At 34.2% G+C, this 18,161-nt stretch overlaps 2 pseudogenes; both read left to right on the forward strand.

Annotated features, from left to right (window-relative positions):
* The window catches only part of LOC114410670, a 100,600-nt pseudogene that overhangs the window by 57,838 nt on the left and 24,601 nt on the right, over positions 1-18,161 (forward strand).
* LOC114408265 lies at positions 14,201-17,814 on the forward strand (annotated as a pseudogene).

Genomic DNA, 18,161 nt, shown 5'->3' on the forward strand with positions numbered 1-18,161 from the left:
AACATAATAGGATATTCTGATTCTGACTTTGCCGGATCTAAAACTGATAGAAAAAGCACAAGTGGAACTTGTCAATTCATTGGATCCGCTCTTGTCTCATGGCATAGTAAGAAACAAAACAGTGTTGCTCTATCTACTGCTGAAGCGGAATATATTTCTGCCGGCAGTTGTTGTGCACAAATTTTATGGATGAAGCAACAATTATCTGACTATGGTATCCTTCTTAATCGTATACCTATTAGGTGTGATAATACTAGTGCCATAAATCTATCCAAAAACCCTGTTCAACACTCTAGAACCAAACATATAGAAATTAGGCACCATTTTCTTAGAGATCATGTCCTAAAGGGAGATTGTAAAGAATCAGCTAGCTGATATCTTTACAAAACCTCTTCCAAAAGAAATATTCTTTTCAATAAGAAGAGAATTAGGCCTTTTAGACCTTAGTGATTTGGATAGGTAATTTTTATGAATGATTGATTGTGTTTTGATTAAGTATGACGCTTGTTTTGTTTAATTTAGTTTACTTTTCTTGTTAGAATAATTAACTCTTAAGATAGTATAAGTTTTTAGACTTAGAAATAAGTTTTCTTTTAGGAAAAGGCTATTTTTTGTTCTGGTAATCGATTACATGAATACTGTAATCGATTACACTAGAACAGATGGCATGTAATCGATTACATTATTCATGTAATCGATTACCAGTAGGCTGCCTCCTCCTGTAATCGATTACCATTACTTGTAATCGATTACCACGCGTCCTGCTCTATAAATATCACATTTTCCAGAAACTCCTGCGCAGCCCCTTCCTCCTTGCGACGTTCCTCCATTCCCAAACCTCCAAACCTTCCTCTCTCACTCATTTCTTCATCAAATCGACTCCCGTAAATTGCAATCTTCTTCTTTTTCATTTTTCTTTTGATTTCACCGATTGAAATCTGCAAAAACTCCTTCGAATGGCAGAATCGTCTAAGAAACGTAAGGGTTCATCCGCCTCCGCTTCGGCTTCAAGAGCTCATCGTTCCGGAGCCACTAGCGCATCCACAGCACCAATTCCACCCTCATTATCCTCTTCCACATTGTTTTCTTCCGAAGAATAGCAGAAACGGTATTCAAATCTTTTCTCATCTCGTTCCATTATCGACCCTAAGTTTATTGATATGGAATTCTTTTCTGCTGAAACTTTTGATTGCATTCAAGCCTTTCAGAACCTAGGTCTTATACCTTTCATGTCATTACAATTGCCTGTTTATCCTGAATTGGTTAAAGTTTTTTATTGTAATCTTGAAATTCAGGACAACACTTTAATTTCTGAGGTTTTTGGGATAAAAAAGGTCATTGACCAATCCCTTTCCATGACTTAACCCAATTGTCCAGTGACGGTGTACCATTTGAAGGTACACTGAATGACGATTGGAAATTTGATTTTTCTGCACATGATGCCCGCCAGTTGGTTTGCACCAACAATGCGGATATGACCGGACGCCTTCTTGCCGGCTCATTGGCTTTTGAAAGCCGCATCCTTCATTATCTGATTGTGCGGATTTTTCTTCCACGATCTTCCAATCTTGCCCAGGTTTCTGAGGAAGATCTTGTTATCATGTGGGCCTTTCATACAGGGCGTCAACTTGACTGGGCACATCTTGTAAGATATCGCATGCATAAGGCATTGCGATTAAATGCACCTTTGCCATATCCACATCTTGTCACTCTCTTTTTCCGCCATTTTCAAATTCCTCTTGATTCTGAACTTTATGTTCCAATCAAGAGATCTTTTTTAATTGGTGCTGTTGTGATTGCTTCTTTTGGTTACCGCAAAGAGCATGATGGCTCTTGGGTCAAAAAGGGCGCTCAACCGCTGATGAAGAAGGCAACCTACCAGTTGAAGATAATTCCACTCTTCTTCGAAGGCTTATGGACAAATTTGATGGACTTCAGACTTTTGTTGGTGACAAGTTTGATGCCATGGAATTGCAAGTCGACATGCGGTTCGATGCCATGGAATCAAGGATCACCAAAGTTGAAGAAGATGTTTCCTTCATCCGTACTTGCTTTGATCCACCACCACCGCCTCCATCATCATCTTAGCTTAAGTATTATGACTAAGTATTATTAGTAATTAAGTATTATTAGTACTTTGATTTATCGCCGTGTATTTGGCTTTTTATTGCTTAGTTATCGTACTCTTGCACTTATATTATATTTCTTGACTTTGATTTGGTTGATTATGACAATGTATGGATTTATTTTGGTTTATTGTTTGGCTCTGTTTGGATTTTGATTATGTTGCTTAGTTCTTTTTGATGTTGCCAAAGGGGGAGAGAACTTGAGAGAACTTGGGTTAGAAATCAATTATCAATTAGAAATTTATCATTAAGTAAAGTTAGGCATACATGCCAAAAGATAGGGGGAGTAAGGGTTGTGTGAATGTGCTATCATCTTGTATATAGCTTGTCTTGATTTCAGGGATTGTCATCATCAAAAAGGGGGAGATTGTAGACAAAGGATCAAGCTGAATGTTTTGATGATGCCAAAGTTTCACATGCGTCTCAAAGCTTTATTCAAGACAAAGAAATTAAAGATATTCAAGATGGATGATCAAGACAAGTCTCTAGTCTTAGAAAGGGTATATTAAATAGGAGGGGAATTCCAATTGAAGTAGCAAAAGGTTTGGCCAAGAAATTTAAGTTAAAGAGTCCTTTTCAACAAATTTACTCTCTGGTAATCGATTACCAGAGGATGTAATCGATTACCAGTGGCCAAAACTGATTTACAACAGCTATTAAAATTTGAATTCAAAACTTGCACTGTGTAATCGATTACACATATATGGTAATCGATTACCAGCAGTTTCTGAACGTTTTAATTCAAATTTTAAAGCGTGTAATCGATTACACACATACTATAATCGATTACCAGAGGAGTTTTTCATAAAACATTCTCAACAGCCACATCTCTTTATCTGTTTCTTAAATGGCCATCAAAGGATTATATATATGTGACTTGAGACACGAATTTGCTAAGAGTTTTTCAAAACAAAAAGGTCTTATCCTCTTAAAAAGCAAAATCGTTTTATCCTCTTACAAATTCCTTGGCCAAAACACTTGTGATTCAATAAGGAATTATTTGAGTGCTTAAATTGTTCAATCTATCTCTTTCAAGAGAGATTTCTTCTTCTCTTCTTCTTTATTCTGAAAAGGGATTAAGAGACCGAGGGTCTCTTGTTGTGAAAGAATTCTAAACACAAAGGAAGGATTGTCCTTGTGTGTTTAGAACTTGTAAAAGGAATTTACAAGATAGTGGAACTCTCAAGCGGGTTACTTGGGGACTGGACGTAGGCACAAGGGTGTGGCCGAACCAGTATAAATCTGAGTTTGCACTTTCTCTTCCCTTAAACTCCTTTATTTATTATTGTTTTATATTCATATTCAAATTGTTCTTTTGAATCATTATTTAAGAAATTCATTATTAAGGGAATTTATAACTTGAATAGAAAGTTAAATAGAATTTTTAATTGGGGAAATAATTTGTAATATCTTAATTCAACCCCCCCCCCCTTCTTAAGATATCTGAGGCCACTTGTCTAACATCTCTATCAATATGGTATCAGAAGAAATACACTTCTTCCGCTTTCTCTGATTTCCTTCTAGCTTTTCTTCTCTTTTTTCTCTTTGGTTTCATGGGTGCCATGGATGATTCTAATCCATTTCTTATACAAACTAGTGATAATCCTGGTTTGAGCCTCGTCACTTGTCCTTTATCTGGAGAGAATTATAATTCTTGGAAGAAAGCCATCAAGATGGCACTTCTTGGCAAAAATAAATTCGATTTTGTGGATGGTTCCATTCTTGGACCTCCATTAGAGTACTCCAGTCATGCTTTATGGCAGCCAAATGACAACATTGTTGCTTCTTGGCTTCTCAACTCTCTTACAAAGGAGATACAAGTAAGCATCCTTCATTGTTCCATTGCTCAAGCTATTTGGAATGATCTTAAGGAGCGATTTGAACAGAGGAATGGTCCCTTGATTTTCCAGTTGAAACATGAACTAGCAAATCTGCAACAAGGTTCTATGTCTATCTCATACTATTATTCCAAGTTGCGATCCATTTGGGAATCAATTTCTGAATTAAAGCTTGCACATTCATGCACCTGCAATGGCATCCATCCTTGGCATGACTATGCACAGGTAGAGTATGCCATACATTTCTTGATGGGACTCAATGAATCCTATAGTTCAATTCGGGGTCAGATTCTTTCTATGGATCTTTTCCCTTCCATTAATCAAATTTTTTCTCTAGTGGTTCAAGAAGAAAAACAAAGAGAGATTGGTACTTCTATTTCTGCTCTCCACTCCACAAATGATGCTTCACAATCTCATGCTTTTGTTGTTAAAGATTCCAGATATCAGTCTGATCACAAGGGTAGTGCTACTTCCAGAAATCGACCTCTTTGTGCACATTGTGGCCGACTTGGCCATACTCAAGATAAGTGTTTCAAGTTACATGGTTTTCCTCCCAATTACAAGAAGAATAAACCTTCTTCTTCTAATACTGAAAGCAAAACAGTGAATCAAGTCTCAACATCCACTTCTGTTCCTGACTTTCATCTCACTGCTCAGCAATATAGCCAACTCATGAGTTTGCTTCAAGCACACACTTCAAATGTTGTTACTCCCGATATTGAATCTTCTAACACTAGTATGGTCTTGTCTGCTTCTTTAACTAAGTTTCCTCAAAATTGTTGGATTGTTGATTCGGGTGCAAGCACTCACATTGTTTGTGCCATTGATCTCTTTGATTCCTATCACTATGTCTCAAATCGAATTGTTAAATTGCCTAATAATGCAGTTGTCCTAGTTATTGCAGTTGGCAATGTGCATTTATCTCCTTCTCTAACTCTCTATAATGTGTTTTTTATTCCCAACTTTACCTTTAATCTCCTTTCAGTTAGTGCCCTCCTTATCAATTCAGCTTATTCTGTTTGTTTTTCTTCCAACCAATTTGTCATACAGGAAATGCCTAATTGCAAGAAGATTGGTAGAGGGGATCTCCTTCATGGACTTTATGTCTTGAACCTTAAGGATACTCATTCCACTTGCAATGTTTCTGATCATAATTCCTATATAAATGTTGTTTCCAACACTTGTATTCAAGCCATTAATTGGCATAATCGATTTGACCATGTATCACATAGTCTTTTAAAAATATTGAGTAATAAAATTCCTTTTGCCTTACCTAATGAGTTCTCCACCAAAAGTTGTTATGTGTGTCTTATTGCTAAGTTTCGTAGACTATCTTCCCTTCTGTTAATCATGTTTCTGCTCAGCCCTTTGACTTGATTCACTGTGACATTTGGGGACCTTATAAGCATTCAACTTATGCTAACTATCGATACTTCCTAACAATTGTGGATGACTGTTCACAATTTACATGGATTTTTTTGCACAAACATAAATCTGAAGCATCAACTGTAATCATGAAGTTTTTTGCAATGGTAAAGACTCAATTTGCAGCTTCAATCAAATGTCTAAGATCAAAGAATGCTCAGGAGTTAGCTCTTACAGATTTCCTAGCATCTCAAGGCACCTTACATCAGTTTTCTTGTGTTGAAAGACCTCAACAAAATTTTGTTGTTGAGAGGAAGCATCAACATTTACTTAATGTTGCTAGAGCATTATTTTTTCAGCCCAAGGTGCCTATTACCTTTTGGGGAGAGTGTGTGGTTACTGTTGCTTTCCTTATCAACAGATTGCCTTCACCATTGCTGAAACAAAATACTCCATACCAAGTTCTTTATGGTTCTACACCTAATTATTCAATTTTGAGATCTTTTGGTTGCCTTGCCTTTGCAGCTACTTTGAATTCTGAGAGGAATAAGTTATCCCAAGAGCAGTCCCTTTTGTGTTTGTTGGTTATCCACAAGGAATCAAGGGGTACAAGCTGTATAACCTACAGACTAGAAAATTTTATGTTTCAAGGGATCTAGTTTTTCATGAGAACATTTTCCCTTTTCAAACTTTACCAAATACATCTCAAGAACCTGATTTCCTTAGTGACCTAGCTATTTCCCTACCTATTCCTGAATCTATGTCCTCAACCATTCAACCTAGAATCATTGAAACCAATATCTCTAAACCCAATATTTCTCATGCCACAAATAACCTGCCTATTCAATTATCTGATTCTGTAGTCGATACTACCATTAGTGCCTCATCTGCTTTGCCTTCTCCTTCTTTGAGAAGATCCATTAGAACATCAAACCCTCTACCTTATCTTCTTGATTACATTAGACCTCGACCTAGACAAAAATCTCTCCCTATACAAGATCATTGCTCTCTGGTTCATCTCAACTCTCCTTATAAGGACTTCATTGCTCAGGTTTCCACCATCTATGAGCCACAATTTTATCATCAAGCTGTTCCTTTTCCAGAGTGGCGCCAAGCCATGACAGTTGAGATCAAAGCTTTGGAATCCAATAACACATGGACTTTGGTTCCTCTTCCAATTGGTAAACAATGCATTGGCTGCAGGTGGGTGTACAAAGTGAAATTTAAGCCTGATGGCACTATGGATCGCCACAAAGCTAGATTGGTAGCTAAGGGTTACACACAACAAGCTGGTATTGATTTTTCTGATACTTTCTCTCCAGTTGCTAAACTTACATCAGTTAAAGTCCTTTTGGCTGTTGCAGCTGCTAAAAAATGGCCAATCTTACAACTTGATGTGGATAATGCCTTCTTGAATGGTGATATATTTGAGGAAGTTTATATGGAACTTCCAAAAGGGTACACTTCAGTTGATAAAAATCTTGTTTGCAGGCTCAACAAATCCATTTATGGCCTTAGACAAGCTTCTAGACAGTGGTTTTGTAAACTCTCAACAACATTAATTGCTAATGGTTTCTCTCAATCAAAGAATGACTATTCTCTTTTGACCATTGGCAAAGGTGTTTCCTTGGTTGTTTTGTTGGTCTATGCAGATGACATTTTGCTTGCTTGCCCAAGTGCTGCATGTGCTCATTCTATTCAGGCCAAGCTTCAAGCTTTGTTCAGACTGAAGATCCTTGGTTCCTTACAATATTTTTTGGGCCTGGAAGTTGCAAAGTCTAGTAAGAGCATTGTCTTGACTCAGCGAAAATATGCCCTTTCTCTATTAGAGGATACTGGTTTTCTTGGCTGCAAACCATCCTCCCTTCCAATGGATCCAAATTTAAAGCTCAACATGCTCAGTGGTGATTTACTGCCCGATCCCTCAATGTACAAGCGTTTACTTGGTCGCCTCATGTACCTAACTATTTCAAGGTCGAATATTACATTTGCTGTTAACAAGCTAAGCCAGCACATGCAGCATCCAAGGACACCTCATCTAGATGTTGTGCATCATCTCCTACAATATATCAAGGGCACTCCTGGTTAGGGTCTTCATTTTCCAGCAAGAAACTCCTTCAACTTATCTGCCTATGCAGATGCTGATTGGGGAGGATGTTTGGACACACGCAGATTGACATCTGATTCCTGTGTGTTTCTAGGAGATGCTTTAATATCATGGAAATAAAAAAAAGCAACCCACTGTGTCTAAATCTTCAGTAGAGGCAGAATATCGGGCCCTCTCCTCAGTCTCTAGTGAAGTAATCTGGCTAAGACGATTGCTATTGCACATTGAGATTACCATCCCATCTGCCATGCTTTTCTGTGATAGCAAACCTGCAATTGATCTAGCATCCAATCGAGCTCATCATGAACGATCCAAACACATTGATATTGATTATCACTTCATTCGTGAGTTAGTGCAGTCCAACATCCTTAAGCTTGTTCATGTGAAATCTCAACACCAAGTTGTTGATGTCTTCACAAAGCCCTTAATGCTTCTAGCTTTCTCTTCCTTTATCCGCAAGTTGGGACTCATTAACATTTACTCTCCAACTTAAATGGGGGGTATTAAAGCTGTATGAAGAAATGGATTTAGTTACTTCAGTTAGAGGGTAGTTAGATTAGTTGGCAATTAGTTAGAATGGAGTTAGTTACTAAGTTTGTTGAGTTGGATATAAAGCACTATGTATGCAACCTTGTATTCAATAATCATCAATAATATTTTGCAGATTTCCTGGCTGCACAAAGCTCTCTATCAATATATTAGGAATCTCAGCAACATAATCCAACAACCTACTATCAACATCTAACCATTTGTCCCTCCAAACATTAATTCATTTTGTGGCACCTATAAGGTGCAAGTATCCCAATTTTAATTAACATGTTAACTTTTAACTAAAGGAAATGATTATTTTGAATCATTTTAAAAAGATAAATTATCAAAATAAAATTTTAAAAAATAGAAGATCAAAGTAAAAGAAAGGATAAATAACCAAAATTGTTATTTGACCAACTAAGCAAAGGCTCTTAAATGTCTCCTTTTTTTTGTAATTAATGAAACTCTCCAAACTTATAAGAAAACAAAACTCAGTTCCATTTGGAGTAAGTACTAGCTATCTTTTTTTTTTTTTTTATCTTTAAGAATTTCGGTTGGGAATAGGCTATGATGTCGAGAAGGACCTATGGTCTAGCCTAAAAGTTGAAAAAAACTAACTATAAGTTAGAAGTTGTCATATTAGCTTATTAAATTATAAATATTCGGTAAAATTATCTATTAAAATAATTAAAAAATATAAAACAAGAGAAATGGACTTATGTATGATATTTTTTATTATAAAAATTCAACTTTATTTAATAAATAAAAATATATTTTGAGATATTATAATTTTTTTTAATTAATTTTAAACTCTTGTATTTTTTGTTTACAAATATATTATTTTCATTATATTTTTAATTTCAATTATTACAATTTTTTCAAGTATTCTATTTTTTTATATTGTATCTTGAAATATTTTTAATTAAATTTAAAATAAATTAAAAAAGTAAACTAAAATAGATATTATATTTTTATTATGTTAATTTGTGTAATAGTTAAAATAAATCACTAAATATAAAACTATTAAAAAATATAATAAAAAATAAAATAAATCTGACATTTATATGCCATAATTATAGTACAAAATAGTTTTATATAATTATTTAATCATAAATTATTACCTATAATAAATTTATTAATTCTTATTATAAGTTATCTTAAAATTTTTATGAACGATAAATTATAATTAAATAATCATGGAAAATTGTTCGTACATAATTATTGAATTTTAATATAAATATATTAAAAAAATTGTGTTATAATCTGCTTAACCTTTCCCATCCTTATATATCATATCCCCACACACCATAACATTTAGCCAGACACCCTCGTCCCTGTTACGACACAAAAAGAACACACGCAACAATAAGAAGACATGGCACCGGTGGCTGGAGAATCCTCAACAGTGATTAAGGTGGAAGCGCTTTCTGGTTCCCTCCGCAAAGGCTCTTATTTAAATATTTTATTTCATCGATTACTTTCCTAATTTTTTAATGAGAGAAAAACATTTATAGAGTAAAATATGTTTTTATTTATTAAAATATTTTAAAATTTGATTTTAATTTTTAGAAAAATCAATATATATTTTTATCTTTGTTTACTAAAAAATTTGAATCCTTTATCTAAAACTAAACGTACGTATTTTTGTCAAAATATAAAAATTAAAAACATATTAAATTTTTACAAGGATTAAAATCGAATTTTAAAAGAAAAAACATTTTATTCTTTCTAATATTAATTTGATCTTTGACCCTTGAAATTTGACCTTGATATATAGCAATTGAGGTAAGCAAAGGAAGCGTTGAAGGCGTACAAATTGAGTACATCGATATTTCACCTTTGCCTTTTGTAAACACTGATCTTGAGGGAGATGAGAGTTACCCGCCAGAAGTTGAAGCCTTACGCCACAAGATTCTTGCAGCAGATAGCATTCTCTTTTCTTCCCTTAGTACAATTATTCTGTCAAAGGTCCACCTTTATTATCATTTTTAATTTTTTTTAATGCTGTTGAAACCTTTGAGAACGACATGTTTTCTTTTGTTTTGCTTTTTTTTTTTTTTCTTTAATTTGTTTATTCCATTTTCCCAATGGATTTCCTTCCTCTGTTGCTTGCTACTAGAAATTGTAAGCTATAGATTCCATATGTTTATATTCAATGAATCTATTACATATTATAAAGATCTTAGAATTTATTATTCTCTCATACAGTTTGAAAATAAGTAAAACTTACCTTGATCCATGAAAGACATAAGTTCTTCAATTTTTTTTGTCTCAATCTATCTCTTTCCTCTCTTTTATTTTTCTCTCACGTTCTTGATGGTAATTGGAGGAAAAACCCTTATGGTAGAAATAGAACCCTTTGTCTTTTATTAATCAACTTCCATCAAGTTAGTTATCGGAAGTTTATTAACTTATCATAAGTTTATTAACTTATCATATTTGTCAATAGGTCCCTTTATTTTATTAAATCAAGTTTAGGCCCTTAATTCACATGAGTCACATTATTCTAACATTCTCTCACTTGACTCTTGTGATGCCCTAACACTTCATGATTTAATAATTACATAAATCATAATACACATTAAAAGACTTTAGATAAATTGGCTCCATAATTAATCAAAATTAAAGATGAAAAATAATAAGAGTCATGGCGGTTACATGTCATTTAATCAACATATTCCCTTCCATTTACTACTATATTATCCTTTTCTTTAATATGACTGTAAAATAAGAAGTTCATAATGAGTTCAAACAAAAGTCATTCTTTCAAAAACATAATATGTTTTCCACATCATAATTTGCATGCATATACACATAAAGTAGAAAACACAAATTTCAGAAACTTACACAATAATGAGCTCAAAGTGTCAAATAGACATTGTTAATAATAATAACATTCAACATTCACTAGCAAACATAATGCCCATATTCACTACATGGCTAGTAAATACTTTGGGTGGTAACCCTTTTGTTAAAGGATCAACAATCATTAGATTAGTGCTAATGTGTTCTATTGGCTCTCTATGTTTCTGAACTTCTTCATTAACGACAAAGTATTTCAATTCCATATGCTTAGCTCCTGTAGAATACTTGTCATTTTTAGAAAAGAAGATATTTGTGGTATTATCACAATAAATTTTTAGCGGCTTGACAATATTGTTAACTACTCCAAGTCCTGAAATAAAATTCCGCAACCAATTAGCCTGAACTGTGGCCTCAAAGCATGCCACAAATTCAACCTCCACGTCTGAATCTGTATATCCAATCACCTTAAGATGACCAGATCTCCTATAAGTAAGCATGTGATCCTTTTTCCCTTGCAAGTATCTTAAGACTTTCTTTGCAGCTTTCCAATGATCCAATCCTGGATTACTTTGGTATCTACCAAGCATACCAACTGAAAGCTAATATCTGGCCTTGTGCATGTTTGAGCATACATCAAACTCCTAACAACAAATGCATAAGGGATATTTTCCATCTGTTTCCGTTCCAGATCATTCTTTGGACATTGCATGAGACTAAATTTGTCTCCTTTCTGTATTGGAACAGGAGATGCTGAACATTTATTCATTCTAAATCTCTCTAAAACTTTATTAATATATGATTTCTGAGACAAGCCTAACAATTCTTGTGATCTATCACGGAATATTTCTATTCCTATCACATAGCATGCCTCACCCATATCTTTCATTTCAAAGTTGTTAGAGAGAAACTTCTTAGTCTCACTTAATAGACCAAGATCATTAGTTGCAAGCAAAATGACATCAACATACAAAATAAGAAATATAAAAATGACATCAACATACAGAATAAGAAATATAAATTTGCTCCCACTGACCTTTAGATATATACACCGATCAACAGTGTTTTCCTTAAATCCAAAGGACGTAATAGTATCATTGAACTTAAGATACCATTGTCGGGAAGCCTGTTTAAGTCCATATATTGATTTCTTAAGTTTACACACCATGTGTTCCTTTCCTTCTTCAATGAACCCCATTGGTTGGTCCATATAAATATCTTCCTCTAAATTCCCATTCAAAAAGGAAGTTTTAACATCCATTTGATGCAACTCAAGATCATAATGAGCCACCAGTGCCATGATAATCCTGAAAGAATCTTTCTTAGAAACTGAAGAAAATATTTCCTTATAATCAATGTCATTTTTTTTTAGTAAAACCTTTAGCAATAAGTCAAGCCCTGTGTCATTCAATATTTCCATGAGAGTCACGCTTAGTCTTAAAGACCTATTTACACCCAACTCTCTTGCATCCTTCAGGCAATTCCACAAGGTCCCATACACCATTTTGTGCCATTGATTTAAGCTCATCTTTCATAGCATCTAATCATTTTCCAGAATCATCACCATTAATGGCTTTTGAAAATGAAACTGATGGATCATTATCAATGCTTAAGTCATTTTCCGACTTTTGTAGATAAATCACATAATCATTCGAAATAGCAGATCTCCTTTTCTCTTTGAGATCTTCTTAATACTATTTCTTGTGATTGTTCTACTATAGGTTCATTGTTAACCTCAGGATCATTAATTTGTTGTTCTTCTTGATTGTTGTGTGGTTCAACAGTATAAGGAACAACAATTCTTGAAGTAGAAGTACTAGTTAAAGGAACTTGTACTCTAACTTCCTTAATCTCCACATTTTGTGAAGCTTCACTCCCACTGGTGTCACCATTCTCAATGAACTTGGCATTTCTAGTTTCAACAATTCTTGTACTATGGGTAGGACAATAAAATATATACCCTTTTGATTTTACTGGATAACCAATGAAATATCCACTGATTGTTCTTGCATCCAATTTCTTTTCTTGTAGATTATATATTCTAATTTCTATCTGACAACCCCAAACATGTAGGTGTCTCAAACTAGGTTTCCTACCTATCCAAAGTTCAAAAGTTGTCTTTTGAACTGCCTTACTAGGAACCCTGTTCAACAAATACATGGCAGTTTTTAAAGCATACATCCACAATCATATAGGTAAAGATGAATTACTTAACATGCTCCTAACCACGTCCATTAAGGTTCGATTACGCCTTTCTGACACACCATTTTGTTGTGGTGTACCTGGCATTGTGTATTGAGCACAAATACCACACTTTTCAAGGAACTTAGCAAATGGACCTAGATGTTGTCCACTTTCACTATATCTTCCATAATACTCACCACCTCTATCTGATCTGACAATTTTCACCTTTCTGTCTAATTGTCTTTCCACTTCATTTATAAAAATTTCTAAGGCATCCACTACTTGAGATTTCTCATGCATTAAATAGACATATCCATAACGTGAAAAATAATCAAAAAAAGTGATAAAGTATTTTTCTTTATGGAAAGAATTTACATCAAAAGGTCCACATATATCAGTGTGTATAATTTCAAGAAGTTGAGTGTTTCTTGTGGCTCATTTCTTTGTGTGTTTTATTTGTTTGCCTTTAATGCAATCCACACATGCATTCAGATCAGTAAAATCCAAATTTGGAAGAATTTCATTCTTTACTAATCTTTGCATCCTTTCTTTGGAAATGTGTTCCAATTTATGCCACAAGTAAGCAGAACATTCATTCACTAAACTACGTTTAGGGCCAACATTATGATGCAAGGTCATAAGAGTTTCAGCATATAAATTATCAAGATTTAATTTATATAAACCATCATAAAGTGTACCAAATCCAATCATACAAGTACGCTTATACAAACTAAAACAACCATTCCCAAACCTAAAAGAGTATCCAGCAACATCAAGTTTAGACAAAGATACTAAATTTCTAGAAATACTAGGTACATAAAAAGTATCTAATAAGTCTAAATGAAATCCAGTGTCAGGGATTAAACGATAAGTCCCAACAGCTTCCACTGGAACTTTCTATTCCCCATAAAGACAAACTTCTCATTTGGGTTAATGGTTCGGGTTGTAAGGAATCCTTGCATCATATTAGAAACATGAGTTGTACATCCAGAATCAATCCACCAAGTATTATGGGGAACTTCAGTTAAATTTGATTCAAAACACACATGAGCATTATGCTCACCTTTCTTTTCGAACCAAGCTTTACGTTTTGGGCAGCTCATCTAGAAATGTCCAGATTTCCCACAGAAATGACATTTGTCATTTTTCTTCGGGATCTTAGTAGAGGACTCGACAATCCTTAATGGTCATTTGTCCTTTCCATGTTTCTTGTTGACTTTCATTCCAACTCCCTGATTATTCACATAATGAATGGAGTGGTTTCCTTGATTCTTAAGTCTGGTTTCCTCCTGAACTAACATACACTACTAAAAAACTTGTTTTTTACGACGTACATTCTAAGGCGGTTATACGATAATCGTCTTAGAATGTGACACGGTGACATTTTTGTAATTAAGATAACTGCATTTTATTTTTATGACGCACATTTTAAGGCGGTTATGAAAGACCGATGTAGAAAGCCATACAGTGGTATTTTTTTAATTATAAAAAACTTAAACTACGACGGCTTTAAAGGAAGAACCGCCTTGGTATTCTTCTTTTTATAATTACTAACCCTAGCTTCGTGACGCCGCACCCCACTCCTAGGGAACCAGCTTCTCGATCCCCTTCTCCTCACCTTGAATCCCTCCTCTCACTCCATTCCTTCTTCCTCCTTCTCCTCCCCACTCTCAGAACAACTAAAAAATTGGGGAAAACAAAAGCCCCGGTGACAACAGAGGGTAGGACGCCAACTGCGAATTCAAACACCCAAACGGCATAGGTGAAGACAACATCTGAAACGACAATGGCACATTGATAGTACACTATCACGCTGTTTCATTTCTCTCAGTAAACCATGAATTGTCTATCAGTGTTCACCATCCTCTGCGCAATTTGTGCACACTCCATCACCATCACCTTTGTGGCATATCCTTCCATCCTCGACATGAAAACCAGAGAGTGCTCCCTCTGCGGCATCGGCGTCGGCAACGGTGTTCTAGTCCCTCCGCGGTGAGAAGTGTACGAGGAGGGGCGAATCTTCTCATCACCCACAGGTATGTCCCCGAGATGCCGGTGTGGGACTCAACGGAGGGGCTCAGGCACCACTTCCTGTGGCTCGAAAAGAGCATGAAGAATGGCTCGCGCGCTAACAACTCCAACATGAAGCTCGGTGTTCACACCGACACCCATGTTGACGCGCCCGATCACTTTTATGACAATTACTACGACGCCAGCTTCGATGTTGACTCGCTCGACCTAACACTCCTCAATGGTAACATAACACTACTCTCTCTGCAACTTCTATTATTTGTCTGTTTCTTCAACTCAATTTCAAATTAACCAAATTAGATAATTAATTGTTGGGTTCGTAATTAATTAACTTTATAATCATTTTCGTTCATATTATTATTGGTGGTGGTGTTGTTGTCATTTTGTTCTACTTTAGATGCCGACAACTTATACACTACTTGTTCTGTTCATAGGCCTTGCACTTTTGGTTGATGTTCCACAGGATAAAAACATTACTGGTATGTATACCTGATGATTTGTTTTTAACTGCTCCATACTGTGTATTGAATGAATATGATATATATATATATATATATATATACATTAAAGTAGTATGATTTTATTATTTTCCGATTAATTCACAATTTCTTATGCGTTAAATGCTAGATCTTCCTATAGTAAATATGTTGGAAAATTGTATTTATCTTAGTAGTGCTATTCTCAAGCTTGAAGTTATGTGGATTCTTTGCTTTCCCATATTCAGACTGTTTTATATTGAATATCCGTTATGCAAAATTCAGGCTTAACCCCTGATATCATTTGTTATGTTTAATTGAATCATTGTTAAATTTCTCTTGTTCTAGCTGAGGTTATGAAATCCTTGAATATCCCTAGAGGTGTAAGCTGAGTTCTTTTCAGAACTTTAAACACTGACAGGTGAGTTGTGTAAGTTACATGAATCATGATTGCTGCAGGAAGATTTTCTTCCTGTTTTTCTACCATAAAAAAAAGTGAAGTTATTAAAGTTTCTTCAGTGATTCTCTGAGGCAGCTTCATTGTTCTTGCAGATACATGAAATGTGTTTTGTACAACATTATCTTGAGAACCATATCTATGAATTGAATGCAAGATAAGATCAAACAGTTAGTTGTAGTGTTAACACAAAATTATTATTATTATATGTATGAAATATAAGTTTGAAAAAGGAAACAACATGTTTCTAAAGTTAAGTCTTATCTCTTACAGTTTTAAAATTGTAACCAACATTTTTTTCCCTACAAATTGTATTGCATTCATATACTTTTTCAGTCTTTTGGTAACTTTTTACGTTCAGATTCAATTTTGGGTTGCATGTTATAGTCATTGTAGGTTGCTGTTGATCTGAATCTGTTAACCTGCATACAGGTAATTGTAGTTTCCTTCCTTTTTTTTGTGTATGGTCTTGTGATGAATAGGTTGTTAGAGAATGGAGAGGGGGTGGCCGCTGGTGGAGTTTATACTTAGAAGCAAGATTGGCTTATTACCAATGATACATAATGTGATTCATTGATTCTTAATGATAATTTGGAAAACTGAAAAGTGAAAACGAGTTTAAGGCTATTTATGTTAAAAGAAATTTTGTTACTCAATATGAACTTTAAATTAAAATAAACAAAATCAAAATAGAAAGACAGAGGGAGATGAAGAAAAAAATGATTTATGATTCTAATAATGAGTGAACTTTATGGGAGATGTTAAGGAGATGTCCAGTTATTAGACCTTGGTAAACACTATTTACCAACCTTTATATGGAGGAAATGCAAGGGAGGGGAAGGTTTTGAATGAAAATAATTTAAATAAAAAGTTTTATAGTGCCTTCCTTTTTCATCCATTTCCCTTTATCTAAACATACTCTTAAGTATGTTTGATTTGGTCATGTAATTATAACCTTAATGATTCATAAATCATAACATAATTTTAGCTTGCAATTTCAACATTTTGCTTAATGATATACTGATATTTAGTTGTTTATTAGATGCTATATTTGAGCTAAATCTTGTTCAAATATTAGGCCACTCATGTTTAAGAAAGAATTTAACACAAACTACATGGGATTCGAGGAGGATGGTGCAAAATGGTTGGCAGAGAACATTGACATCAAATTAAACTTGTAGGTAAGATATAGATGACTTTTTAAGATATGGGTTGCTTCTTCCCTCTATCTCTTGTTCGACTCATGACAAGAATAAACCCTTTTTACACTAATTCAGACCATTATGTTTACACTTTTTTTTTCAATTTGCGTGAGTGTGCTAGAATAAAGAGAAGATAGCAGCTCTTACTACTTAATTATTTCGTGAATCAATCAATATGATATGTTGGAGTTTTGATGAAGTACTTCTCGAGCCTGTTGCCATCTAATTCATTGAACTTGAGCAAACCATCAGGGCTTGTAAGGTTGGCAATTGATCTATGTTGTACTGGCATATTAGAATAAAAGTAACATGCATGTTTTTTAATATTTGCTATATTTGTAAAAGATGTTACATTCTGCTCAATATATATGTGTTAATTACATTATATGTGTTAAACATTTGAATCTTGCTCATGCATCCCAGTTCCAAATATAGTTACTGGTTTAACTCTAGGTCCAGCAGTTCCTCAAAAAAGTATCAAATGGTGAACCAAGTAAGTCTACCATCTTAGCAGTTTTAATCTTTGGTTCTTGACCTGTCAAATGCTGATTATGTTCCAACTTTCTTATTTAAATATACATTGACCTGATGAAGTATTCATCTTTGTCAATTTAGGTTGGAGTTTCACCTGCATCTTAGAAATGCTCCGAAGAATTCTTCTCTCGTCAAATTAGGAATCGAGATCCCCTAAAAATAGGGTTAGATATCTGATGCTTTCATTTTTATCATATTATGATATATATCTATTCTTTTCCCATTGTGCAATTGCTTTCTTGTCATAATATATTATAATTGTTGTTGAGCAAGTCCTTTTGAAGTTTGTCTAGTATTTATCATCAATCTCTAAAATAGGAGTTAAAGGAAAATGGACGTAATAAAGACAAATAAATTGCAAGTTTAAAAAGAGAATAAATGAGATATAGTTTCATATTTAAATAAGATTGAAAAATTGGAGGGACCAGAGTAATTAAGATTATAATATATAAATATAATATTTTTATAATATTATTTCCTATACGTGGTTTTAGGTATTTGATAATAA

Source organism: Glycine soja, chromosome 4, assembly GCF_004193775.1.
Source record: "Glycine soja cultivar W05 chromosome 4, ASM419377v2, whole genome shotgun sequence".
Classification (NCBI taxonomy): Eukaryota; Viridiplantae; Streptophyta; class Magnoliopsida; order Fabales; family Fabaceae; genus Glycine; species Glycine soja.